Source organism: Lepisosteus oculatus, chromosome 18 (genome assembly GCF_040954835.1).
Source record: "Lepisosteus oculatus isolate fLepOcu1 chromosome 18, fLepOcu1.hap2, whole genome shotgun sequence".
NCBI classification, from domain to species: domain Eukaryota; kingdom Metazoa; phylum Chordata; class Actinopteri; order Semionotiformes; family Lepisosteidae; genus Lepisosteus; species Lepisosteus oculatus.
Genome location: NC_090713.1, coordinates 3,511,925 through 3,539,799, shown reverse-complemented (window position 1 = coordinate 3,539,799; position 27,875 = coordinate 3,511,925). Strand labels below are relative to the sequence as shown.

The following is a 27,875-nucleotide window of genomic DNA, read 5'->3' as shown; positions in this document are numbered from 1 at the left end:
ACTCTTTCCATAAATTTGGCTAAAAGAGAGGTGAGAGCCACAGGTGTACAGTCTTTGAATGATTTAGCCCCTGGCAACCGTAGATAACTTTCATGTGTCTGGCACAGTATGGACATTGAGAAAGAACTGGTAATGCTGGGTAAAACACCTTGAAACTGGCTAACACAGACAGGCTGTGCTTTTATTCATTATTTCTTGTAATTAATATGCTTCTTAAATAATGACTGACAACTACTCACTTACAACAACACAAATGCTGTCAATCTGGCTGGCTGGACACACTACGAGCCTGACCTCAGAATGTGCTTACACTGATCGGATGGGGGAAGGGGTTTTGTTTAGATTTTTTTCAGTCAATTCTCATGTTTAAAATAAAATAAGAAAATAACAATAAACATAACAATTGAATGAAAAGAAAGGTTTGATTTTTAGTATAGCAAATGGCTTTTAATTTGCAGTTCAGAAGAAAGGCACAGAATGAACAAAAAACCCTTGAATAAAATGAGCCCATTATAAAACATCAACCCTCCCCATTTAAAATCTAATAAAAGCTAATTGTATGATTAACATTAGAGAAGAAAACATAAATGTTCTTATCTCTTCACTTTCAAGAGAAAAACAGTGAACACCAATAAGTGATACTGTTTCCAAAGAGTTTTTTTTTTCATGGATTACATTGGTATAACTTTAATTCACAGCAAATGCTTGGAAAACAAAATATCCAGTATTATTTAATTAAATCACAAGATGTGAATTACATAGTACAACACATATAAACCTTCACCCTGTTTCTGTGATAAGAGAACAAATTATAAAAATTGCTTAAATCTGTGAATGGTGCAGTCCCTTTTATACAATGCTATTCTTGGTTTTCTTGTCACAATGCATATTTGTAAACTTTTGAAGTAAAAATGGTTTATGATACGTTTTAAACTCTGGTGAAATTTCTCTATTGTAAATGATAAATGGATGAATGCATTGAAAGAAGGGTATAACTCAACACTAATGTAAAACTATGTTGACTATGACGAGATGATTCACTTAAAGTAGATTTTATTTCAATATTGTTCTGATTCTTAATTCTCATCCCAATCATTCTACGTCATCTGGGGATTCACTTATTATTTCACATGCACTGATTCTTAATTTTTTTAAACTTACACCATTAGATCATAAAAAAACATTGAATTTGCTAAACCTTCTAGTTATTGGGACAAAAAGGTTTTCTTTCCTCAGAAGAAATTATAATTCCCATAACCATAATGAGGATGTATAAACATTTCCTCTGCAGTGTAGATTGAAATGACAGTATAAAAGAATGTTTTAAGACTATTTAGATCAATATTGGTATCTATTAATTCTGTAACTGAATAGATAGAACATGGAATCCACCTGGATTCCCTTATTCCAATAGGCTGTCATCCAGTGGAACAACAAGGCTCGTTGGCTCGATCTCTTTTGTAGGATCTTCATAGCGACCAATGAAAAAGGGAATAACATTGGACCCCTGTTCCAGAGGGACTCTGTTCACAGCCAGTATGAAAACAAATGGACAGTCGATTTTGATGCAGGGATGCTGGCTCTCTTCTTTGTTCGCTTCAAATGCACCTCCCCTTATCATTGGATCTACGGTAATATTTCCAGCAGCTGATACAGATTTACAAAATATTTCAGAAGCTGCAACAGTTATTGAGGCACCTGTTGTCACTTTTGGCTTATACTTTGGATCAGGGTGCGCTGAGAAAACAAAAATGAATAGAAATTAAATGCATAATTCACGTCATTCTTCTGTATCTTTCATGAACTTTGCATGCTGCACAAATAGGACGTAAGAAGGCAATTGAAACAACTGAATTATGTCACAGATTCCTCCTAGCAGTTTGAAACAGAGAGAAATAAGACCCTGGATACCGGATCTGAAGCACACTACAATACACATGTAATCCACAGTCTACTCGAAGCAGGCAAAGTGCTTAATAGCTGTTGTTGTAGGAATGTGCTCATTGCACCACCCCTTGCTCAGCAGTTTACTGCTTTTGTGTGACAGTTTTCCCAACACAGCTGTTTTCATATAAACTCACTCTCACACAGCTGGTCAAGCTCCCTGGAACACGTGTTGATCTTACAAAGATTATTTTTGCCAGTATCACCATAACAAAAATGTTGGTGTTCCTTTTGTGATATAACGCGGGGGCGTGTTCAGTGTGGAGGCGGAGACCTGGATCAAGGGCAACGCATTGCTTTAGCAACCATAGGTGCCCTGGCTAATTTAGGATGAGCTGCAGCTGTGGAGGCCTTTTAAGACACACTGAGCATTTCCCCAGAGGGGCTAGTAAGCAGGACTCCAGTCTTGATACTCCCATAAGGGGAGAATATGACAGTCCCAGAGGGGATTGTGGAGGTAGTGTCAAGGTCGTGTTTTTGCTTCTTTTTCTTTTAATTAATAATAATAATTACTTACACTTACATAGCGCTTTTCTGGACACTCCACTCAAAGCGCTTTACAAGTAATGGGGACTCCCCTCCAACACCACCATTGTGCAGCATTCATCCCGCTGTGATGACTTACCAGGACAGGTTGAATTTTCTTTTGCTTTCAGCTTTCTTTGTTCCCCCAGACTGGACCCTGTTGGATAGGAATAATCCAGACCTTTTCTTTTTATTGTTTTTTGCTAGCCTCACACCGGTGCCTCTGCCCCCTCAAATGGGGCATCAACTTTTACCGGCTCTCCCACTCCCACACTGTTACATGAAATAAATTAATTAATTAAAGATGGGAGCCTGGAGCAAGCTGCCCAGCCTTGTTATTAAAGCCGACATACTTCCAAATAGTTGGACAGGATCCATAGATCAGTAAACTACCAAATATCAAACAGGCTACATAAGCCAAATGGCCTGTTGTTTCCATTCTTATGTTCTTACGTGACCATTTGAGCTCCTAAGAGTTCAGTAATGGTGATATTAGGTATTACAAGCTCAGTGAGGCAAAGGGTGCTGAAGTCTTGAAAGGCATAAGACTATGATGTTGCTCTGCTAACTTACGAGAATTTTTTTTCCCAGGGTCTCTATGAATAGTAGTCAATGGACACACCACATCTGTTCCAGTGATGAAGGCTGGCATTATGACGTCCTTCTTTTGCACAGTCTCTTTCAGGATCTCTTCCAGATTGATTTCATGCAGGTTCTTATCCAAGACTTGCAGCTAAAAAATTAAAATGTACGACATAGTATCTGGGGACACTGAAAATATATAGATTTCAAAATGGTGGTCATACACAAAAATTTGCAGGTACATGTTTTAAATAGCAAAACTTCATTTGACAAACCACAAAATGCTTAGGAGTATAATTGATTTATGTGAAACCAAATCCAATTAGAATTCTTTAAATATAAGCATTGTTTGAAATTACAATATATAATAATTTCAGTTTATTTGTTCTTCACAATTCAGTATAAAGTATAAAGTATAATAAATTGTGCTGAACTGGCTCCAAACCTCAAACTAACTATTCATGTCTCTATCTATCCTCAGTGATGTGACAATGTTAATCCTTTAATACTAAACACAAAAAGGAAGGAGACTTTGAGACACAGTTGGATCTTACTAAGAATGCAGGATGAATGAAAAATCAGAAACATTGGCACCAAAATCAGATGGATCAAATGATCTCCTCCTGGAGACTACAGTGGACATATTGTACATGATTTCTACTGAACACAGAGTCACTTCTGTAATTAACAGTTGCAGACTGATGCATTATTTCATAGAATATGAAGCATTAGTAAAATATTTGATGTTTATTTATATCATGCATTGTATATTATATAAGGGTATTGCATTCCATGTTGAATGTACTGCTGTACCCCTGTTGAATTCCCAGTACTAAGGGAGTCACTACTATATCGGCAACTTCTTGACTAGGGGAGAAGAGCTTCAGAGACAGGCAGGGTATGAACAAGACAGTTAAGACCATACTACATTATTTAACCAAGTCTTTGTGTGAAGTTAACAAACAACACAAACTGAATGTATTAATTTAACAGCAGGTGGATAGCTGCGTCAGCATGCGTAGGCTTCAAAGGAACAAGTAATAGGTTTATTCCATGCTGAAAAGAAAAAAATAGAAAATACAACGTTTCGGCCGTGGAGCCTTCTTCAGGTGTGAGAAAGACAGGGCAGTAAGCAAAGGTAATGTAGCATAGGAGAACAAAAGCTGGGAGAGAGGAGGGGCGGGAGGCAGGAGTAGGGGACAGACAGAGTGGCCAATCCTGCAGTGTGAAGTCAGGATAGGTGAAGAGAGGTGTGAAATGAAACCAACAACGAATAGAGAGAATTTAGAAGAAAATGAGTCTGTTGGTGAGAGAAGGGGGAAGATGTGATTCTACCTGTAGGATAATTTTAGTTTCTGTAGTCTTTCTAATGTGGGAGTTAGGAAAACCATCTTTGAGAACACAGATGGAGAGATAAGTGTGATCATGGCCATCAGAAGTGAAATGAGTGGGCTTGGAGAAATATTTAATCTTCAGAGCCCTAACATGTTCTCTGAAGCGGTCTCCAAGTCTCCTTCCTGTTTCCCCAATGTAGATGACTGGACATTTACTCCAAGAGATGCAGTAAATAAATTTGCTGGAGGTACAAGATGTCATCTGAGTGATCCAGAATTGTGAATTGTCCTGAGGGGTGAGTGTGGTGTTAGATATGTGCTTGCAGGTGATGCAGAGAGGTTCTGTTGCAGGGGAAAGTGCCTGGTGTGGATGGTTGCTGAGGGTGGTCAGGGGAGCTGTGAACAAGAAGGTTATGGGATTAGATGGTCGGTGATATGAGATTATGGGGCGGTCAGAAAAGAGGGCCCCAATGGAGGGATCATCCTTTAGGATGGAAAAGTTGTCGTAAATAGTCCTGGGGATAGGAAGTGTGTTGGGGTGGTGGGGAAGCACAAAAGGAATGCGATTGTTATGGCGGGAGTTCCTGATTGAGTTGATGGTCCGAGGGGTTTTGGCTCGGGCAAGGGCCCTGTCAATAACACTCCTATGGTATCCTCTGTTGATAAAAAAAGAGTACATTTTGGGGGCTTGGTTATGGAAATCGATGTTGTCGTAGCGGAAGGAACTGTGAGAAAGGGAGAGAGTTTTTAGTGTGTTTGGGGTGAAATGAGCTATACAGGAGATAGTTGTGTGAATCAGTGGGTTTGTAATAGACTGCAGTAGAGAGTCGGGGGTAGTTAATGTAGAAGTTGATGTCTGGAAACGGAAGAGTAGTGGAAGATATATTAACTGTATATTTGAGGGATGGGTGGAAGTTGGTGACGTGATGCAGAAAGAGCTCAAGCTGGTCCTTAGAGCATGTGGCAGCACTGACACAGTCATCAATGTATCACTTGTAGAGGTCAGGGACAGAGCCTGACCTTTAATTTAACATCTATACTTTTTAATGGATTTCAAAGTCTAAGGTTAAGATATAAGTTTAACGGCTATGTGTATGTTGTAACTTTGATAAGAGATGGCCATCCTAGTTATCTTGTTCTATAATGCTGCTTGAAACAAGGGAGACAATATGTTTCCATTTGACTCTTCTTGTATGAGGTTCTCTCTGCTAAGAAATAATATACATGTTTGTTTTTCTTTCAAAATGCTTGGTATCTGTGGGAGCTACAGTAATAGTAATCTCACAGAGGATCCAAGATATTTTCAATACGGAAGAAAAAAATAGTAATAATTACAACACCTCTTATTTCAATTAGATGTGCGAAAGATTTCATGAGTTAATACAGAGCAGTGAAAATTACGCAATTTTCTTTGATTAAATACTAATTAGGACAATGCAGTAATTAGGTAAAAGTAAGTGATCATACCCTCTCTGTTGTATGAAATTTTTGCAACGATGAATCTCGTAGTGGAAAATCCCAGGCTGTCTTCATGTAAACTCCAGCAACAGTGATAAAAAAACTCTCTTCAATATTGCGGGGAGTTGTTCAATTGCCCCTGGAAATTTGTAATTAACAGTTATTGCTTCTTATGTTTTTGTCTGAAGATATAATACATGTCCAGAAGACTTGAGGAGAAACATCTCAGAATTTACCCTTTGTCCTCTCTTTCACCTCTTTATTAATAAGCTCTGCTGTCTTCACTGGGTCATCAAACTTCAAAGGTATGAGGTCAATATTCTGCTTCTTCAGTAGTTTCTTGTAACTCGGAGGTAACAAAAAACAAATAGAGGTCATTATAAAATTTTCTACTGTATGAGCAGTGCTGTGTGAGCAGGAAAATGAGGTACAAAACCAAAAAAGCTGAAAGAAAACAAAGTACTGGAATATTGAAGTTTTAGGAGAAGGGCATTATTGAGTCCAGTCTTCCACAAAGAAATTTGTAACATTATGATCCGAATATGCAAAGTTGAAGTGCATTCCCAAATGAAGTGCATTCCCAGGTATGTGTTAGAGTGAATGGAATGCTCTTCAAAATAAGACCCTGACTTGACTTCTTGTCTGATGATTTAGTTAAAACGTTACATGTATGTATATGCTAAAAGGTTGAGAGAAATGTAATGTTGCACTGTATGACTTTAGAGCTAATGTAAATCATATGAAGCAAGAATTAGTCTTAGATCCCATAATTTAATTAAACATCTTCCCTTGAAAACAATAAACTCAGACACATAATCTGAGAACGTTTGTATTAATTCTGTTTTGTTTGGAAATTAATGTTGTTGCACTTTTTGACAAATCCCATATCCAATCATGTTGGATGTTAGAAAAGTCTTTAAAAGAATAATACAACTTGCGTACACTTGATGGTTGGAAATTCTCATCGTAGCACTGAAATTCTGCCTTTTTGATGTCCACCTTGCTGTCTTTGATAGCCGTTTTGAAGGCAAAGTCAAAACGGTTGGCTTCATTTCTCATTTCTTTGCACCTTGTGGATTTCACATTCCACTTAAAGAGAAAAATAGACATGTCAATTAATATTCCCATTTTAAAATGTCCTTTTAAAAGAAAAACATTGAGATCCATGGTTTCTAGGGTCTCCAGCAAGAACAGGTTTAAATGCTTTAAAGGATATTAATGAAAATAAAAACATGTGATCAGTCATCTACAGGATGTTGACTTTGAATGTTTCAAAGTGACAAAACTGAATCAGTTATGAGCTTAATTGGTCTTAATTAAGAAGGGTGCTGTAATCTGACCCATTATGGATTTCATTGATCTTATACTGACCTAACAAACATAGTATGAAACCAAGCACCTTGATGGGCTTTGTCACTCCATGGGCAGCAGTGAATATCACTGGATTATTTGATTTACAGCTCCAGGATACGTAAATTGTTCCATATTCCAGCTCAGACTGATAAAAGTACTCAATCACAGATAGACAGAAAGCTTTAATATAACTGTGAGATAAATAGGATTATTATATGTGTTTATTATATTATATATTTTATGTTTTTATTATATGTGAACTAGACAGAATAAATGGAAACCCTCTTTTTAACTGCTGCAGTGTTGGGGTGTTTATTTGCAATATTTTATAATATAAAACAAATAATAATATAAAATAAAATATAAAATAACCGGAAGTTCAGTCTTCACAATGTATTGAAAAAAATCTCTTTGTTCTGAAGTTTAATTTCAGTTAAAGAAGAACAAATTCAAAATATGCATGGCCAAAAACAAACCTTTAAAACTTGTCATTTAAATAATATTAATAAGTAGAAATGGAATTTATATATATATATAATATATATGGTATATTCAAGTACAGTGGGTATATAGGAATAAGGTCAAAGAAAAGTAAAAGTCTTACCAGAATGCTGCTTGTGAAGTTTTTCTTGCAGTCTGACTAAGAGACAGATGCTGGCTTTGCTTTGAGGGCTCACTTTATAAAGCCAAGGGAACACGGTGGCATGTCTGGCAGGGGAAACCAGCTGGATGGAATTTCAACCCACATAAAGAAACAAGGTGTGGCTGAATGGAAATTCTCTGAAAGGAAAAAAAATAAATCCCCTCATGTGTAAATATAATATTAATTTATACAGGATTAAATTGAATGTCCTTTTAATAATAAGGCATAAAACCATAAGAAATAACTTCTGGAAAGGAAAGCAGGAAATACATGTGAAATTTCCACTTACAAGCCAGTATACCCTCATTTAAAATTATGAACTGTGATTTATTCAAACAATCAAAGTCATGGAAACCAGAAACAGAAGAATATGAAATAAAAACTGTGCATTGGGATTTTAATTAATTTCTTGTAATTTTAGTCATATACATGGTGCTTGGTGAAAACATTATGTGGGACATTTTAATTCTGAAGGAAATACTAAGTTTAATATTTTCCAGGAGTTTTTTTCCCCTTTCCATTCTTGTAAGACTCTGGGGCACATTACAGCAATGTGAAGCTTGCCATGAGCACAGGAATTAATCTAAAGGAAAGTAGGTCATTTTGAGCTAAAGCCTTCCAAAGGTTTCCCAAGTACATGTAAATTTGGTTTTAGAAATCATTTGCTACCAATGAATATTTTAGTGATAATATTTCCTGTTGTGATGACTATTATCACAAATAAATCAGGGAGGCGCAGTGGTTAGCATTGCTGTCATTCTCTCTTTTTTTCTTCCTTCTTTGGTCTCTCCTGTCTCTTTGTATGAATGCTTTCATTAATGTCTGACCTTCATTATGGTAAGGAAAATCCTCAGATGTCTTGAGTATTGCAATCAGGATGTGAACTGCAAATGTGGCTAAACTAGTTCATAATACTTGTTTCACTCAGGTTTTTTTGTCACTCAGGTGTTCTTCTTATTAGATCATTACAATAGAAAAAGTTTCATATGGTATATGTACTGTAGTTCTCAGTGAAAGAGAGTCAGTGATGAATGTTCCTGGAGGAGTCCAGGGTTCAGAATTTAATTAGACAGCAGAATTGTGTCCATCATCAAATGTGGCAGGTGCTGTTTAGAAAGTACTGATCCAGATGTTTTATTTCCGTAGAGGATGAACATTGTGTCATCGAGCAGTAGAAAAGCCTGGTGGAGTCCCATTCAGTGCCATTACAATTCTGAGACCATGCAGAGGGAGGACTCATGCAGTGTGCAGATTGAATTTGCTATGCTGTGTGTGCAGCGATATACAGTGCCTTGCGAAAGTATTCGGCCCCCTTGAACTTTTCAACCTTTTGCCACATTTCAGGCTTCAAACATAAAGATATAAATTTTTTATTTTATGTGAAGAATCACCAACAAGTGGGACACAATTGTGAAGTGGAACGAAATCTATTGGATTTTTGAAACTTTTTTAACTAATAAAAAAATGAAAAGTGGGGCGTGCAAAATTATTCGGCCCCTTTACTTTCAGTGCAGCAAACTCACTCCAGAAGTTCAGCGAGGATCTCTGAATGATCCAATGTTGTCCTAAATGACTGATGGTGATAAATAGAATCCACCTGTGTGTAATCAAGTCTCTGTATAAATGCACCTGCTCTGTGATAGTCTCAAGGTTCTGTTGAAAGCGCAGAGAGCATCATGAAGACCAAGGAACACACCAGGCAGGTCCGTAATACTGTTGTGGAGAAGTTTAAAGCCGGATTTGGATACAAAAAGATTTCCCAAGCTTCAAACATCCCAAGGAGCACTGTGCAAGCGATCATCTTGAAATGGAAGGAGTATCAGACCACTGCAAATCTACCAAGACCTGGCCGTCCCTCTAAACTTTCAGCTCAGACAAGGAGAAGACTGATCAGAGATGCAGCCAAGAGGCCCATGATCACTCTGGATGAACTGCAGAGAACTACAGCTGAGGTGGGAGAGTCTGTCCATAGGACAACAATCAGTCTTACACTGCACAAATCTGGCCTTTATGGAAGAGTGGCAAGAAGAAAGCCATTTCTCAAAGATATCCATAAAAAGTCTCGTCTAAAGTTTGCCACAAGCCACCTGGGAGACACCCCAAACATGTGGAAGAAGGTGCTCTGGTCAGATGAAACCAAAATCGAACTTTTTGGCCACAATGCAAAACGATATGTTTGGCGTAAAAGCAACACAGCTCATCACCCTCAACACACCATCCCCACTGTCAAACATGGTGGTGGCAGCATCATGGTTTGGGCCTGCTTTTCTTCAGCAGGGACAGGGAAGATGGTTAAAATTGAGGGGAAGATGGATGCAGCCAAATACAGGACCATTCTGGATGAAAACCTGTTGGAGTCTGCAAAAGACCTGAAACTGGGACGGAGATTTATCTTCCAACAAGACAATGATCCCAAACATACAGCAAAATCTACAAAGGAATGGTTCACAAATAAACGTATCCAGGTGTTTGAATGGCCAAGTCAAAGTCCAGACCTGAATCCAATCGAGAATCTGTGGAAAGAGCTGAAAACTGCTGTTCACAAACGCTCTCCATCCAACCTCACTGAGCTTGAGCTGTTTTGCAAGGAAGAATGGGCAAGAATTTCAGTCTCTCGATGTGCAGAACTGATAGAGACATACCCCAAGCGACTTGCAGCTGTAATCGCAGCAAAAGGTGGCTCTACAAAGTATTAACGCAAGGGGGCCGAATAATTTTGCACGCCCCACTTTTCATTTTTTTATTAGTTAAAAAAGTTTCAAAAATCCAATAGATTTCATTCCACTTCACAATTGTGTCCCACTTGTTGGTGATTCTTCACATAAAATAAAAAAATTTATATCTTTATGTTTGAAGCCTGAAATGTGGCAAAAGGTTGAAAAGTTCAAGGGGGCCGAATACTTTCGCAAGGCACTGTAATGTGGTATGGGCTCCCACCTCCTGATTTCACGTGCATCACTGTGAAAGATGTGCTGAAAGAAGTTTGCTATAGCGTGGAGTTCAAGAGATTATTTATTTGCAATATTTTAAAATAAATATTTTATGAACATAACTGAATCTTTAATTAACATGCATAGAGAGAGAATTATTTGGAATAAGAGTCGAATTCTTGATTGTGAAATGTTAAAATCGCATGCATTCTTATCAGCACTGAAAATGCTTGGCCAGGCAGAGTTCTGATGTGGATTTAAAATGCAGAGAAGTTCAGCTGGATCTGTGCCAGAGCTTGTCAGTTTTCATCTGCTGGATGTGAGCCAAGAGGAAGTCTGAAGAATTCTTGTTTTCTATAGAAGCCCGCAGATGTGTAGAGTTTTAAATATCTGGCAATAGTGTATCAGGTGTGTATTGTGAAGCTTTCTTTAATTATATACAGTAAATGTGTTGATTATCATTATGAGCTTTAGTCTTAGTTAAAATTACACCTGATTATTACTCTAGTATCAAGTTGTACGGAGAATAAAAAACACAAGCTGTGTAATCCCTAACTTTAGGGGACGGAACTTTTAATTTAAATTGATAGAATAATCTTTATTTTGACCCCATCCTCTCTGATTTGTGACAGTATTATTATCAGACAAAATCACAGACACTTGTTGGAGAGGACCCTTAGGTAGAATTCTGGTTGATGTATGTTCTCTGAGCCCAGCAATTGCTTGTTGTGGTGGTTTGGACAGTGGTGGTTGGGATTAGAGTACTTGATAAATTGTCAGCTGCTTGCGCAGGTGTTGATTGGTCATGACATGCTAACTGCAGGATCCCTCTGGCCCTGTCAGTGGATTTATAACAGAAGAGGTCTAGAGACTGGTGTGCCTCCATCTCGACGCTGCTGAAGTTGGCCATCCATCACTCAAGATGTCAGGATCTCAACTAACTTAATTAATTGGTTTCAGTTTGAGAAAGAGGACATGCTGCCTACTTGGCAGCATTCCTAAGCGACTGAGTCAAAGATGTTCAGCAGTTCCATTAAATGTGCTTTCCTTCACTCACACGTTTATTTCATGGACTTAGACAAAGGAATCATTCATGAACTGTCCTTAGGCAGTTAATTGCCATCAGAATAGTTTGATTGTTGTTAAGCAGTTTAGACACCACAGTTTAACCCAAGATCAGCAGTGACAGCTTTAGTGACAGGTAGGGTTGGAAATAAACAGGATATGTCTGCCCTCCCCGAGCTCTAGTCCAAAGGGTCCAGTATAGAAAAGGAAGTGAATGACAGCCAGTCTCCAGTCCCAGGTCAACCAGGCAGTTCCAGAGAAGAAACAGCTGGAGAAAAGGGTTATCTCTACAGAGGCCCTGTTGGAGGTAATAAATAAACGACGGAGCTAAGATCAATCCTTTTTTGAAAAGCTTGGAAGCCAGTGAAGTATGAGGTATGCTTTATGGTTCTTCATGAAGGAAGAAGTTGTGAAATACTTGTTGGCCCAGTGGCAGAGAGAGATGAGAGGGGCTTTACGGACATTTGGACATTTGTTTTCCTCAGATTACAAAGAGTAAGTACCTAGGAATTCCAGTATAAAGTACAGAATATTCTTAGCCTGATCACATCAAAAAAGCTAGGCTGATGGTAAAACTAAAAAAGGCAGAGGAGTCTCAGTAGTAAGTACTTCCAAAGTGTGAGCAATAAGTTAAGATAAGACTTTGTTGATCCCGAAGAGAAATTGAGACATTACAGCAGCCCAGCCCAACAAAAGCAAGACAGACATCAGAATAGACAAAAATTAAAATAACTTCAGCATTAGAGTAATTATGAAGTATGTAGAATACAAAAATAAAAAAGAGTTAGGAAAAAAACAGGTGTGTGCAAAATATGCTAATAGTCACTGTAAAACAATAACATATGTTAATAACAAAATGTGCATAGGTATATACAGATTGAAACTACCACAGTATAAACAGTATATTAATACAGTGTCCAAAAAGTACATGAGTGCAACATGCTGTCCATAGATGAGCAGATGAAGGGCTAACAGGCCTAGCCTAGGGTAGTGTTATACTTGCCAGCAGCCATATCACCCTGCAACTCAGACTCCTGGGAAAAACTAAGGTTTCTGCTGGAAGAGGTGTTAGTGGGGCCTGTGGTCTGTGTGGGTCCTAATGTCCCAGTATATTGACGAGGACACTATATTGTAAAAAGGCACTGTCCTTCGGATGAGACATAAAACCGAGGTCCTGACTGTGTCCTGTGTGGTCATTAAAAATACCAGGGCGTCTCTCGAAAAGAGTAGAGGTGTTATCCCTTTACCAATTATTGGCTTCCCAATAACCCCCATCTATGAAATGGCTTCATTACTCTGTTCTCCTCCCCACTGGGAGCTGATGTGTGGTGAGCGTTCTGGCGCACTATGGCTGCCGTCGCATCATACAGGTGGATGCTGCACATTGGTGGTGGTGAAGGGGATCCTCATTACCTGTAAAGTGCTTAGAGTGTAGTGTCCAGAAAAGTGCTATATAAGTGTAAGCAATTATTATTTTTATTATACACCCTGACAGCCGCAGGGAGGAAGGACCTTCAGAAACGTTCCCTTGAACACCGTAGCTGGAGTAGTGTGTTACTAAAAGTGCTCCAGTGTCTAGTAACAGTCCCATGTAGCGGATGAATGGCATTGTTCATGATGGCTGTAAGCTTGCTCAGCGTTCTCCCTCCATCACCACCTCCAGGTGGTCAAGGCTCAGCCCCAAAACAGAACCAGCCTTCTTGAGGAGTTTATTGAGTAAAGAGAAACCTATCGGTAAACCTGTAGGCAGAATGTGTAGAACCTGGGGTAGTGAGCCACTACAGAAACAGAAGAATATGGTAAAGCCTTGCTAGCAGCTCTTTTCAAGTCAATGTCTGAGAGATACAGGGTGTAGATGCTGCAGTTCCTTGGAGGCGAGGGTAGAAGAGTTCCTGTCCCCAACTGTTCATTCAGTCAACAATAAAAAATAAAACTGTTTTTTTATTTCAGTCAAAGATGATGACACGCTCAAGAAATAATCCACAATGACGACGATGAAGACTAAGCGGCTTTGCATTTTTGATTGAGTAAATTAAGACAAGACAAAATAAGATGTTTGACTAAAACTCAATACGATAATGAACTTTGTCACACTTTGTTCACCATAAATTTCAATTTCCATTTCAATTTCAATTCAACCAGAAACCTCTGTGTGATAATTGGCCATTTTTTCCTTTTATCTCATATTTTGTACTGGTTCCTCATTTAATGTCCGTCTTTTCCACATCCCACGTCATGAACCCTTATTGTGTGTTAATTGATTGGCACACAGATAACTAATAAGATGTATGCATTGTTCTAATTAGATTAAAGATTAAAACTAGTGTGTCTGGAGTAGGAAAAACTATGGGGAACTGGTAAATACTTTCTTGCAGTTTTCCATGCTTTCAGCTGAAAGAAATAATCTAGAGTCTGGCAATATTTAATATATGACTAGCAAACCACGAAAATCTATTTTAAAACGTCACATGGTCGCTGTCCATCATGTCCGACGATGACTGAGACCTGTGTGGGAGTTTATTTTAAGTGGAAAGCCATTGTACTGGGGCAGTCCCTTTCTCTCGACTGACCTCAGAAGCCTGGGTCCAGTGGTACGAGTAATCGTCAGAACTGCAACTACATTATAAGTAATATTTATGTCATTTAGTTTGAATGTGTAGCTACTGTAGCTGTTTATTTAACCAAAAAATATATTATCAGAATTATAATAATAGTACTAATAATAATAAAAAACTTTTTTATATAGCGCCTTTAAAGGTGGCTTCTCAAAGCGCTTTAGAGGATGACAATAACAATAAATAAGAAGATGGTGGTACTAAGAAGAGCAGAGGAATGAAGAATGGAACCAGTTAAGTAAAGGCTTTTCTGAAGAAGAGGGTTTTGAGTCCGGATTTGAAGGAGTTTAGAGAAGGTGACTCTCTGATATCCTTGGGCAGAGAGTTCCAGAGCTTGGGGGCATAACAGGAGAAGGCCCTGACACCCATACAATGTAGACGGGCTTGGGGGACAGTAAGCAGAGCAGAATTAGAAGAGCGAAGTTTGCGAGGTGGAGAGCAGGGCGATAATAGTTCAGACAGGTACTGAGGTGCCAAGCCACGCAGAGCCTTATAGGTGAGCATGAGGATTTTAAAGTCTACACGGAATTTGACCAGAAGCCAGTGCAAGGACTCCAGGATAGGAGTAATGTGAACACTTGCACTAGACCTGGTCAGGATTCTGGCTGCTGAATTTTGGACATACTGCAGTTTGTTCAGAGTAGATTTAGTTCCCCCGACGAGTAGAGCATCACAGTAGTCAATTTGAGAGAATACAAATATGTTGATCAGCTTTTCAGCCACATTTAATGAAAGCATAGGGCGTAGTCTAGTGATATTTCTGAGGTGAAAAAAAGATGTTTTGACAGTATGCTGCACATGTGGGTCGAATGTTAAGCCAGAATCGAATATAACCCCAAGGTTTTTCAGTTTTGAATTGAATTCAAGTACAGAGCCATCTACAGATAGGGTTACAGGACTGGCTTTACGAAGTTGATGGGGGGTGCAAATAAGCATGACTTCAGTCTTGTCGCAGTTAAGATGAAGAAAGTTTTGAGTCATCCAAATTTTTATGTCAGCGAAGCAATTTGATGGAATAGAGACAGCCACATCAGTGTCAGGTTTGGTATGGATCTATATTTGAGTATCGTCAGCGTAAAAATGAAGCTGAGGCCATGTGATCTTAAAAGCTGACCAAGTGGAAACATGTAAATGCTGAAGAGCAAGGGGCCCAGTATTGAGCCCTGAGGAACACCAGACTTAACAAGACCAATTTCAGACCTGTACCCATTGAGAGAGACAAAGTGACAGCGATCAGTGAGGTAAGATTTGAACCATTTGAGGGCAGTGTCAGAAACTCCAAACACAGTCTCAAGACGAGAAAGTAAGATGTTATGGTCAACAGTGTCAAAAGCAGCACTGAGATCAAGAAGGATGAGTATAGAAAAAGAACCAGAATCAGAAGCTAATAGAAGATCGTTAGTGACTTTGACCAGGGCAGTTTCTGTGCTGTGAAGTTAATGGAAGCCAGATTGGAGGGGTTCGTAAAGGTTGTTTGTCATGAGGTGGTTATGTAACTGAAGTGTGACAGCACGTTCTAGAATTCTAGCAAGAAAGGGTAAGTTGGAGATGGGGCGAAATTGTTAAGATTGTCGAGAGCCATGTTAGGCTTTTTTGGCACGAGGGTAATGGCAGAAGTTTTGAGGACTGTTGGTACAATACCAGTGCTCATGGATTCATGTATAATATTGAGGACAATGGGACAGAGAGAAGAGAAACAGGACTGAAATAAAGTGGTGGGAATGGAATCTAAGATAGATGTAGTGGGTTTCATGCGTGTAACTAGTTTATTGAGAATGCTGAGTCAAGAAGAGAGAACCTGGAGAGAAGGGAACCAGAGAAGTTGGATGAGGAGGGAGGAGGTATGGAAATGATATGCATAGTGGAGAGAATGTGATGCCGGATGTTGTCAATCTTAGAACTAAAGAAATCTAAGAATGTGTTGCAAAGTTGTGATGAGTAAGGTAATGTGGTGGGGCAGTTTGGCTTGAGCAGTCTGTTGATGGTCGAGAAAAGATGTCTGGGGTTGTTTTGGTGATTTTTAATGATGTGAGAGAAGTAGGTGGATCTAGCAGACTCTAAAGTAACCTTATATTCAGATAAGTAATCTCTCCAAGTCTGATAATGTACATTTAGGCCAGAAAGACGCCACCTACGCTCAAGTTTGCGAGATGCTGCCTTCATGGATCCCAGGTGGTCATTGTACCAGGGGGCAGGGCGAGAGAAGGAGATGGTTCGAGTTTTTAAAGGAGCAAAGGTGTCGAGGGTAGATAAAAGAGCATTGTCAAGTAACTGTATTCAACATTCTGAATTCAGAATTCAACATTTTGCAGTATGGAAGCACTTTGCAGCTATCAAGGGAAAAAAAAAATTCACGAGAAAAATGTATCATAAAGCAAGATAGTATATTATCTCGTAGTTAGGAGATACTGTACCAATGATAATTTGAGTGTATGAACATCCCATTCCATTGCACAATGACAGTGTTACAACCGCTGTCCTAAGTCAGTGTGCCATTGCCCTGGGAAAGTGAACCCATGAGGGCTCACGGTTTGCCATGGTTCACTGCTGCGACCACTGGATCTCTTTTTTGTCCTTCATCACTAATCAGGACTCCAATTATTCTATTATACCTTTCCCCTAAATACTTCAGAAATGTCACTATTGTTGCACTTCACCATTTCACCATTAACCATGCAGAGTGGATTTAGAACTGTGCTGCCTTCATACCACTCCACCTTTTCCTCTGACTAGATCTCAGTGCTCTCTGTCTGTGCAGTCCAATCAGCCTTGGAATCCTCCACCCTCTCCGGCTGACCTTATCCTTGCTATAAGCATATTACACACCGAGCAGTTCCAGTGCTCACCCTGGACTGGCTCCACCTAACTACTGAAATAGCTGTCCCTCCGCGCTGTGCCAGCACTCACTCAGGACCGTCTCCACCCAACTGCTGGCTCTGTGCAGTCCCAGCGCTCACCCTGGACTGCCTCCACCCACTTGCTGTCCTGGCTGTCACTCTGCACAATCCCGGCCCTTATTTTTGATTGCCTCTGCTCTGACTTCCCCAGCCTTCCACTTGTACCGCTGGCCCTGTCCTCTTCTGTTCTCTCTCTGTCCTGGACTTTCCAGTTTTCCAGTGGAGCCCTCTTCGTTTTTGGGATTCTGTTCCCTGATTCCATCTGCGAGTTCTGCCCCTGACTGTGCTGTGCAGGGCAATCTCAGGTAGCTGTAAGAGAGTTTTAAGAGGAATAGAGTAGTAAGAGGAATAGAGACCATGTTTTGGACCTGGTCCCAGCAGTTGACACTCCCTGCTCGGTCTTTGGCATGCCTCTGAAGCTCTTACAGCACAAGCTGGTCTGAGCTCGGGAGGAGACTCCCAAATAGCGCGTGTTCCATGCAGTCTGGCCTTGGTGTGACTCCGTAACTCTTCGGTCCCTTGCGCTTGGATTCTGATCAAGGCCGACTGTGGCTGTAGCAAGTGTGCAGCTGCGACATAACAGACAGCACTTAGAAGCTACTGATATCTCAACCGCAGCTTTGGGGTAAGTGTTCGTGACAACACCCAATGCTGCACGCTGTACACGGACATACTTTAGACTGGGGTTTATTTGGAATGAAATGGTATAATATGTACTTCATGTGAACACAATCATTATAACCATGATGATACTTAAGTTCATCCTTGAACAAGTGTGTGGAATCAAATTAATGATAATGTAGGTATTGTATGACAATTGTTGTTATTGATATTTGTTATTACATAAGGTCTGTAATAATGTACTATCTGGTAATTACAAGATATGTTACTATAGTAAATTATTATTAACAGTGCCAAAAATAATGTTCTTATTAGAAAAGACTTGTATGATGACTATGAGGCCAATTTTTATAGTAGTGAATTAAAGAATCTCATTTAACTGTGTCTTGAAAGACGCCAGATTAAAGACAACTTGACTTCAGTAACAAAGCTGGGTAGCTCACTTTTCTTTTTTAAAAAAAGGGTTTTTCTATAGTGGTATGGATAACAGCGTATTTCAACAAAGCTAAGCCATAAGGTACATCATTAGACCTTATAGTTTAGTGTGTCATTAGACATGACAAAAAGCTGTTTTTTTTCTAAAGGTTGCCAAGGGAAATAATGTCTGTACGAAAACAACAGTGATAAGGGAATGTAAAGTCCCCCGTATGGTTAGTATACTAAAGTTAATTTGTTGCTGTCATTTTTCAATCTACAGAAAAATAGAAATTTAAATCTGAAATTGACCACTCAAGGCCACTACAATCCATTACAATATACAGTACTTCCAAACTGTCTACTAGTCCCAAAGCATAACACAAAGTGTTGCATTTCTTCCTAATCAAATCCATCTTACATTAAATAAAAGTCAAAGTTTTTAAATGCTGTCATTTCCATTGCTAGAACTATAATAGAAACTATAAAAATTACAAATTAAGACACTTTTTCCTCAAGCACAGGGAATCTGCTTACATCTGCTTGGTTTTGAGTTGGTTTTGGCATGAAGGTCGCTATAGAAATGTGGAGATTATGTGATTTGCATTTTTAAATTGTTTTGTTTCTTTAAAATGCACAAATGTTTTTCCAAAAGACAAAACAATGGGAAATAGATGCAGGAACTGAAGTGGTTTTTCAGGTGAAGTATCAGGTATATGTTTTGTGCACAGGTTTGATGGGTAGACAGAGGTATTTCATTTTGGAATCTGTCAAAACAAAATTCTTGTACTTTTGCACTAACACACCCTTTTCATACAAGATTACAAACATTGTTCACATCACAGTTTTCATCAGAAAAAATCTTTCATACTTCCAATATTTCACTTAAAATATGCCTGTGTGAGCAGCTGTTATACCACCCAGTGCTGTGTAAGAATTCTGTAGGTGAATTTACAAACAGGCTTAGCAAGGTTGTTGTCTCACTTAGTTTCTCAGTTAACCCCTCTCCTTGTCACTATCAGTGTGTCTGTTTAGCCCTCAACTACAGTAAGTCACTTTGGCAGTGTCAGCATGTCTATATCAACTCTCTGAAACTCAAAAAGGTTTTTTTTTATGACTTTATTGATAGTGTTGCCAAAACCATAAAGAATAAGAATTTTAAAATGTTATTCATGAAACTTTACAACAATATGGATTGAAAAGGACCCACTAGCTGGGCAGCTCCGAAGTGTTGGTACTGTAACAACCCGCCACTAACCACATATTTATATGAAATTGATAAACACTAACATTAATCTACAAATTACAAATAAATAAACATTTAGGCAATGCAGTGACACAGTGATTACTTTTGCAGTGCTGGGACTCAATGGGGATCAATTCTGGACCTGGGGTACAATTATTGTCATGTTATGTCAAGGATTCTGCCTGGGCTCATTGTAAGGTGAGTTTACCAGACTCTTCATACTCCACTCTATTCCAGCTGTGTTCAGTGCAATAAGGGCTCAGCTGATTGTGTCTCATCCTCTGCTCCTTATAAAGCTGCTCTCTATCTAGTCCTGCTATCCTGGGAGTGTTGATGCTAAACTGCTCACTTCAGTGATCAAAGCAATCATAAAGTTTGCTTTGTAAACCCCGGCATCCTGGCCAAATTTCCTCCATTGGTGTTACATCCCAGTGTGTGTTTTTTCTGTTATATCCACACTGCTGACCCTTGATTGTTCTCCCTTCCCCATTGACCCACCATTACACCACACTTTCAGTTGATGTCATCATCAATTAGCTCTCAGCCAATCAGAACACATCTTATTCAGAATATAACATGGAGGTTTTCAGCAAGGAGAAGCCTTTCGTTTGACTTCGGTCCCGTTTAGTTTTGGTTATCGCTTCACTTCGCTTTTGGTTATTGCTTCGGGTTTGTTGGTTTGTTTTGCTTTGTGTGCGTGTGTATTTTCGTATAGCTTCGGCTTTGTTGTTTTGTTGGTTTTCTGTTAGTTTCTTTGTACTTTCGTTTGTTTGTGTGTTTATCCTTGTTTTGCCATTACCTTGCCATAACGTGTCACATGTTCAACTTTTGTGTTCTTTTGTACCCTGTTCCTGTTGATTACTCTTGTTTTCCCTTATTTGTATTCCTGGTTCACTTGTGTTTTTGTGTCAACTTTTGCATATAAGGTTAGTTTAGGTTGTTGGGTACACTTTACACACTTAGTTGACTTTGTATTAGTAACACTAGTTTAGTACGGGTGAGTGCCATTTGTCTTGTATGGTTTTGGGTAGTCAGTGCAGGTTAGCTAGGGTGTTGAAGACGCCGAAGACCGTGTGTTTCGGGTTTTCTATTGTAGTCAGATTAGCTTTCCCTCACTGTCCTAGCCAGCTCCATTTTTGTTTGTCATTTTCTTTTCTTTGGCACCACTCTAGTTCCTTACCCTTGTTATCACGCTTCCTAGTCTGTCACCAAAACCCACCTGCTTCCAAAAGAATTATCCTAAATGTTACACCCCGATACGCCTAGACACTTGGGGTCGTAACAATTGGCCTTTACCAATCATGGCCTCCTAATAATTCCCATCTCTGAACTGGCTTCATCACTCTGCTCTCCTCCCCACTGAGAGCTGGTGTGTGGTGAGTGGACTGGCGGACTATGGCTGCCGTCACATCATTCAGGTGGGGCTGCACATTGGTAGTGGTGGAGGGGATCCCTATGACCCGTAAAGTGCTTTGAGTGGAGTGTGCAGAAAAGCACTATATAAGTGTAAGAAATTATAATAATAATTATTATTAAAGTTTACCTTGTTTTACCTTAGTTAATTATGTTCTGGGTTGATGACTAAGAGTGTCATTAACTGTCTAACAACACAGCAGAAAACAGGTTGGTACAGACGAATTCAGTATCTGAACCTTGTTAAGAGAGCTGGCCATTCTGTTGGTTTGAGAAACTATAGAGAATCTCCTGGTATAAATTGATTCTTTTACTTAGTAGGTGCATTATTTGAATAGGGAGTTAGGTTCCCATGCAGCTCTAATCTCTTCTTTTGGCTTTTGCAGATGTTATGGGAGTTGAATACTTGGTAGCAGTCTGGTGTTTAGTGTGTCATCGTCACCGTTAATAAATCTTTGTTGAACCCAGTGTGCCTGAATTGTGACTTTTTTCACCAAAGAACACAGGTGCATCTAATTATACCAACTACGTGGGTATATTCTTGACAAAATCGCTATAAGTTGAGGATGAAAATTATTTATTTTAATTATTGATTTATCCACTCAGCCTATTCCTGATATTTCTAATATTAGTAACAATCCATATAATGGCTTGGTTAATTATACAGATTCAGCGATTCAGAAAGCTCTAGCCATAATCTACGTCAAAGAATATGCCGTATTACACTGTATGGTAACACCCAACACCTGTTTTTATTTTTTTAAATAATCTCATCCAAGACTGCTGTACTTGACATATGTCACGTGACATATTAAAACTGAATACTTCCTGTTCCATTTTAACTGGACTGTATAGTCTCAGAACAAAACAGGAGTTGGACCACCCTTTTTTATAGTATCACTACTGTTTGTGCCTAATTGGCTTAAGAGCAAGATCGTTTCTATCATACATTACTCCATGTTGGGTCAAACGAGTCATCAAACGACTTTCCCGAAAAGTCTCTGGATGAGATAGAGTATGAAGTACAATACGCTCTTTGCTTGCTTTGTGAGGAAGACAATTATTTATATTTTGACTAAATGCTAATTATACAATCAAAATATTAGAGGGAAGCTGAAATAAACATGAAAAGACTTTTTTTGTTTTACTTTCGTTAACAAAAAATAATGTCACACTTCCATGTTTAATCAATTTGTTTTTCAAATGACTTACTGGTGGCTCTGTGATACAATTCCTGCCTAATTATGGGCCTGGTTCCGTGTTCGATCCCAAACAATACAAAAGTAGTGCTTTTATCAAAAATTTAAAATCTAAAATTTTTATATATATATTTTTTGCTGCCACTTTTGTCTTCTTAGTATTTGATAAAAACTATGTTTTTTAGTCAGTCTGCTTCACGAAGTTGTTAAAGCACTTACTGTAGGTCCTATTTCTTACTTCTTATGTGACCCCAGAGGAGATGGCACATGCTGAGGTGGTGCATTGTCTCCTCTCGGTATGGGGGGGTGACTTAGCTTATTTTCACTCCCCTTCTTGTCTGAAGAAGCACAAACCGAAATTCCTTATGCTGTAAAGCTGGCTATACGACTTTAGAGCAGTTTGCAACCATCTTATCTTCTTTGTGATGCCACATTGAAGTAGAATGGAAAATGAAACTAACTTTCAATAAAACGACTGCTAGGTCAGCTATAGAGTTGGTGCATTGTCTCCTCTCGGTATGGGGGGGGGGACTTAGCTTATTTTCACTCCCCTTCTTGTCTGAAGAAGCACAAACCGAAATTCCTTATGCTGTAAAGCTGGCTATACGACTTTAGAGCAGTTTGCAACCATCTTATCTTCTTTGTGATGCCACATTGAAGTAGAATGGAAAATGAAACTAACTTTCAATAAAACGACTGCTAGGTCAGCTATAGAGTTGAAATTTAAGTAAACAAATGGTATTTTCTGTTTAATATCTCACACTATAGGGACATATTGGGACATATTGGATATTAAAAAAGAGGAAGAGGGGTAGGATATGTTAACTTTAGCTCCACCTCCCACCATCTGGACAGAATGAGCAATTTAGAGGAATTAACTATACATTACAACGGATGCAAGTGTCGCATAGATGAATACATTTGCAAGATAACGCAACGGTTTGAACTAAGGCAGCCAAGAGTTCTCGTTCTATGAGAAAAATATAAATTAATTAAAACTTTTTTTCTCTTAATTAGGGCATAGAAGATTTTTTTTAAATTTAAATTCATAACTGTAACAAATGATGTCAGGTTTAACTCTTTTGTAACAATCATGACCTTAATGGAAAATGAAACTGATTAATTTTTAAAGCATTCAGTGCCACATTCAAATATTTTCCATAAATGACTTTAGATTTAAAATAAAATTGTCGGACTGATGATAAATTCAATTCAAAGATCAATGAGTGGCATCATCATTCTAATATACAGATCCAGCCTTTCAGAAAGCACAACAAAAAATGTTACAAATAGTTAATTCTAAAATAATCTGATGCAGGACTGCAGTACTTGTAAAACTGCCAGGTGCAGTGAATGCCTAACATGGAATATGGAAGTATTCTGGGCTGTCACACAAAACACCTGATTTTGAGTCCCAGTTAATTTTCAGTCCCGTAGGGACAATCTTTTTCCAATTACAGAATTTAAATTGTATACTGTTTCAACTTTTGTTAATTTTATATATTATATATAATATATAATATAAGCATTTGCATATTATAGTATGTTAAATATTATATTAATATGAAAAAAAATAAAGTAGGGGTGTTCTACAAAGAAAAAATACTCATATTAAAAATATGTTATATATAATAATATTATATATTAAAATATTATTATAGTTTGCTGTGAATGTGATGTACTTTTTGAGGTTTACACCACATTAAAATAATTGTATTCTGTCTGAATGTTAATTTCAGCAACAAGTTATTAGGAAACAATTTTACTTCAGATTTTGATTAAATCCCTTTAAATGTATGATCCTAATGCAGAGGTTATTAACCCTACTGTATTTCACAACTGCTTATGAGATCTCGCTGGGTGTTTTGGTTTGGTAGCGTCTTCCCGCAAATACAAAGGTTGATTTACAAATATGTGCTTGAAGAAGCCTATCCTATACAAGAGTAGTATAAAAATCTCACATTCTGTAGGATTTTATAAAGTTCTAATTAGGAGATAAACTTAACTTTAGGAGATAAGATTAACTTTTTTTCCCCTCATTGCAGTATATACAGTAGTCTAACAATGTGACTTAACAAAATGTAAGACAAATGAATTAATACAAATTTATATTTTATTTATTATAAAACCACTAACATCAACATATCATATGTATATTTTTTTGTATGTATATTGCCCATCTGTAAGAAGGGAGACAATACTGAACCAATTATAGACTTAAAATCTGACTTCAATTATATGTAACGTTATGGAAACAGGTATAAGCACTAAATTGGAGGATCACATACAGTACATGAAAAATAGTCAACAGGGATTTAGAAAAGGTAGGTCCTTCTTAACCAACCCATTAGTTCTTTGAACAAAAAATAACAGTAATGAACACACAGAGAGTACAATGTAATATGTGTTTTTGCATTTTTACAAGACTTTTAATAAAGTTCCATAGCAAGATTAATTCTCATGTCCAGGCAGAGATATTTGTTTTTGAATTGAATATTAGTTAAAAATTAAAAATGAGTAGAGATATTCTATGAGTGATGATGTAATTATTGGAGTACCACAGGGATCTGTATTAGGACCACTCTTCTTCATTTATGCCTGTTTAATTTTAATTTATAGCAGATTTCTTGTACAGTTAGTAAACTCACCAAGTTTCTACATTAAACAAAATTAGGTGGATTAGCAAACACTAGAGGCAGCAAATGCAATTCAAAAAGATTTATTAATTAAACGTTAATGGGCAAACACCTGGCAGATGAAGTTTCACGTGAACAGGGTTCAAGTTTAGAGTTTTGTGTGTCGGTATGTGAAACATACACTATAAGTACAATATGTGAAACACTGACCTTTTCTATTGTTAAAAAGATCAGGTGTTTGTATTAATATCCATATTTTATATCTTCTACATACTATGGGCAAGTGATAAACAATGCAAACTTGATTATAGTATAAGGTGTAGTAAAAAATATATAGTAAAAAGTGTATTTAATAATTCTGACACCAGAATTGTTGTCCCCCAGATTTTCTTTGCAAAGATGTGTATGAGTGTAAAGCCATGTTTTGAATTATTATTCCATTCCTCATTACCACCTGCTCCCCCTAGAAATCCTAACCCCACACAATATTTTGAGTCCCGCAGGACTCCCCCCCACCCCCTCACTCAGCTCTTAATAGAGAAACAAAATTTGATACAGTATGTCAGTATTGTAGGCATAACGAAAAAGTAGATGAAGCCATTAATGAGACATTATGAAACATTTGATTGAGCTGATACTTATTGAAATATCTAGTTTTAACAGTCCGTTACAGATCTCAAAAAGATCGTCGGGGTGATGCATTATGTAAAAGCCTGTAAACCAGAGTTTGGCAACCTATGGCCCATGATTAATGACACACAGTGGGATTTTAATAGGATGTGTAATTGAACGTGGGTCATGGAATAAAAGTCTAATAGGCCATGAGGAAATTAAATTTAAAAAATAATATCTGCGCTACACTGTTCAGTAATTTTCTACAACATGCTACCCCAAAGAAAGCTCTTTGGGAAGAAAAAGGATTTGTTTGTTTGTTTGGCTGCATTATTTTTAGTGGGAGTTTCTATTTGGAATCACTGTCACCGATAACATTTATCACACTGATGTGTAAATTCAAATATTTTGGACAAAATGGCTGCTCCCAAGAAACAAAGTTAGATGTATGCTCATTTTAGCACTTTTGGAGAGATGAACGTAGATTTGTCAACATACTGTTTGACCATGCTGTTTCTCAACAGACCATGCTGTTTGTGTTCAATCTTGTGAGAGTGTTTTCTGTCACACATCAAGTGTCCGATGACATTTTCAGACAAAATGCATTAATAGAAGTGCTGGCTCGTACTTATGTTTTATGTTATTTGATGTGTTTGCAGTTGCTGCTGCTGTTCTATTATTTATTGCTGCTGCTGTTCTATTATTTATGTTTTGGTGTTTTCTCAATGTATTTTGTATTGGAGCACGCATGCAAATAAGGATTTTATTTGCACTTGTTCATGGGACAAATAAACTAAACTTAACCAAAAAAATAAAACATATTCTATAGGCTCTATAACTAGTGTAACTACTGTATAATGTCCCGATCGTCATCCCTCCTCTTAAGGGCGCTCCGACCCTTTCGTATTTTAGTGTATTATGTGCACCTGCCCCCTGTTTTGCCTGTTATTATTTAAGACCAGCACTCCCACTATTCCTCGCTCAGCACGGGGAGATGGACGCCCGGAAGCCCGCCTATCAGCAGGTCCAGGAGAGACCCGACGGCATAGACTTCATCACAGCGTCCTGGCCATCTGGGCTCGGAGCGCCTAGCCTTGTTAGTTTCTTTTAACTTCTTGTTCCGGTTCCGGATCCCGTTCCGGATTTTAACTTTGTCTGTCTTGGATGGTTCTCCCGGCATCTGGACCTTGGAATGCACCCCAAATTTCCCCCTTGGACTGTTTGGACTTGTTTGCCTGCGCCACACCCCCCGAGCACCGGATCACTGTCCCCTGTCTGTCAACCCATCATGATCCTAATCATGTTTTCCTTGTGGTCCTTCTCCACCTACTTCCAGATTATACCATCTGCAAAGGGTCCTAAACTACGCTTCACGGGAGCCTGGACCGGCTTCCGTTACATATAAGGTTTGTGAAGGGGTGGGATGGAAACTGGATGGAGACAGCTATTCTCTGTTTAACAGTTTGTTTTAACGGTCACATTTTCCACACATCAGTCAGTGTTGGCATTTGGCAAACAGGAAAGTGTTTTTTTAACATAAACCTACGTACAACTGAAATAGTGAATTCTATGTAACTTAAAAATAATTTAAACTGTTTTTTGTGTCTTTAGCACCTGACTGCATTCCAAGCATCTGATCGAACTGGCATAACCACAGAAGAAGCAAGCTGCTCCTACAACCAGGAATAAACACCAAACATGTGGCTGCTCCATCGCCTTAGGAATCCTCTTTCGCTGGTAAATTGATTCAACATTACGTTCGCACTCATAAACACCCGCTACATGATTTCAACATTCAACAAACAAATGCTACATGATTTCATCATTGATGGATGCGTTGACATTCTGTGCATGACTGAGACCTGGTAACAGGTTTTACTCATGTAGACTAACCACGCTCTATGCTGTTGGTCACTGTGACAGTTTGGCCTCTAGTTTACAGGCAAGATACAGTATAATTATCAAGGAGCTCTCTATTTGCTTTGTCACCTCCTTTGAATACCTTGCCTTTAAATTCTGTGGCCCCAAGTCATTGTTGATTCTACTTGTTTATCGTCCTCCTAAGTCTTTTTATCTGTACTGCTGACAACACTAAGCACTATAACCTGTCCAGTGTTAATGCTTGGTGATTTTAACTTTCATGTTGACTCCTTAAGCTGTTAGTTTGCTTCACATTTTTTGTCCACCCTGGATTGCTTTGATCTCACTCAATCTGTGAATTTTCCCATCCATGTCTATGTTCACACCCTTGATCCTGTTTGTGCTTCTGTCCAGAATGCGTCTAAAATTTGCAATATTCATGACATTGACCTACAAATTACTCATCACAAAGCTGTACAGTATTATTTGATGTCTGTATTCCTCTTTCCTAAGTGAGATGTAAATGCA

General features: G+C 38.4%; 1 long non-coding RNA gene across 1 annotated transcript; it reads right to left on the bottom strand.

Annotated features, from left to right (window-relative positions):
* Positions 1–458: 458 nt before the first annotated feature.
* On the bottom strand, positions 459–7,836 carry LOC107075905 (uncharacterized). The gene is made up of 6 exons (XR_011182431.1): positions 7,801–7,836; positions 6,080–6,932; positions 5,853–5,982; positions 3,043–3,202; positions 2,570–2,626; positions 459–1,737 (listed from the first exon to the last, which is right to left on the bottom strand). It is a non-coding gene; the product is annotated as an uncharacterized lncRNA (long non-coding RNA).
* Positions 7,837–27,875: the final 20,039 nt, after the last annotated feature.